Here is a 1,612-nt window from a genome sequence, read left to right as displayed (position 1 = left end):
CTATTTAGCTCATATTGTAAGTAATTGTAGAACATATTTCGTAGAAGTCTGGAAACACTGGACAGTTACTTTAACATAAAGAAAGGACAAAGATGCATTAACATTATTCGTTGTGCATTCTCCCTCAGCAAGCTACAACATCACTTTGGTTGGTATTCTAAACAATAAAGAATCTACTATGTAGTGCAAAAAGAACACCCAATATGGCTGATGCAAATATTCTTTATAGATCACAAATTAATTGACAGATATTGTTCATATTGCATGAGAAGGGAAAGATCAATGGAAACAGCCCTCCTTCACATCTATTGCTGCACTTTTACTCCACATCTACCCTCCAAAACACCTCTGAAAAGTGATGAATATAGCCCCATTCTTCACCCCCAGCTCTCCCAGGCTCTGGTGCCCCTGGACGGGCTTGCCGTTGTAGGCGAGGTTCAGGCTTCCCGTCAAGTCAGGCCGCTTCTGTAGGAACCTCCTCTGAAGTTTGCCGATGGTGTCTGTGCTCTTGAGGAGCAATGGAACTATTTTCCCATCTGAGCCGTTGAGCACGGTGACAGTGAAATGGGAAGCTCAGGTCGGTTTAGTGTCTTTGACAACCAGAAGAGAGGTGTGAGATGCATTCAGGAATGTTGGATCGTACGGAACAGGGATCCTCCTCTGGGACAATGCTGGAGTCTAACAAGTAAGGCCTGGAACAGAGAGAGAGAAAGATAGAGGAGGAGGGGGGATAAAGAGAGAAAGAGTGTGTGTGAGATGAGAGTGATGGCATAAGTATAGGCTATATAATCAAGAACGTCAAAGTTGTTAATCCTCTTCCTCCTTTTCTGATACACTACATCAAGGAACATCACTTTTGCAATAAAAAAATGCCAGAATATGCCACAGAGTTTTTTATTTCATGCACTGCTCTATGCCTGCTTTCAGTTTCTGGTACTGTGTCATACAGATGATACCATGATAAAAGAAAAACCCTCTCACACACATTTTACTTTTTGGCACAATAAATAGTGCTTACAATTTCAACATTGTTGACTAATACATATGTCTTCTAAAAACGAAAACTCTAAACCATACTATGTTGCCAATCACTACAGCTTTAACATCTATGACATTATCGTGTGGAAGTACTTTTGCATGAAGAAAACTATAATATTGTGTAGAAAAACACTTCACAGCCTTACCATTGGCCATTGCAGCTTTGCCATTGCCATTTTGCAGAGGGTTTGTGAAGAGTACTCCTCAACCTTATCTTTTCCTCTTTCACCTTGGAATGTGTGACTGTAACTCATTCTAAATCTGTAGGGGAGGTCCAAAAGTGTCAGAAGCCAGAATGAAGTCCCTAGATCCCCTAAAGTAAAAATGTTCTGCCATTTTGCCACCATTCCCTTCTCTGGAGTATAGCCAGCATGATCCTATTTGTCAGGTGATTTCCACAAACTGTCATGACTCCTGGTACCAGTTCCATCAGATAGGCAAAGGTCAAAGAGTTATAACTCTCTAACAACAACAACCTGCACTGCCAAGTTGTTGTGAGTTGTTAATCACTGGCTGACTTACCATTAGGCAGAATAAGCAATTGCCTCAGGTCTCACATCATCAAGAGACCTCC

The 1,612-nt window shown here is 41.4% G+C and overlaps 1 long non-coding RNA gene across 1 annotated transcript; it reads right to left on the bottom strand.

Moving 5' to 3' along the window:
* Positions 1–206: 206 nt before the first annotated feature.
* Positions 207–1,384, bottom strand: LOC124012122. The gene is made up of 2 exons (XR_006834666.1): positions 1,185–1,384; positions 207–692 (listed from the first exon to the last, which is right to left on the bottom strand). It is a non-coding gene; the product is annotated as an uncharacterized LOC124012122 (long non-coding RNA).
* Between the last annotated feature and the right edge of the window lie 228 nt (positions 1,385–1,612).

The sequence above is a fragment of the Oncorhynchus gorbuscha genome, linkage group LG24 (assembly GCF_021184085.1).
Source record: "Oncorhynchus gorbuscha isolate QuinsamMale2020 ecotype Even-year linkage group LG24, OgorEven_v1.0, whole genome shotgun sequence".
NCBI classification, from domain to species: Eukaryota; Metazoa; Chordata; class Actinopteri; order Salmoniformes; family Salmonidae; genus Oncorhynchus; species Oncorhynchus gorbuscha.
The sequence above is the reverse complement of the archived record's forward strand: the minus strand, read 5'-3'. Positions and strand labels throughout refer to the sequence as shown.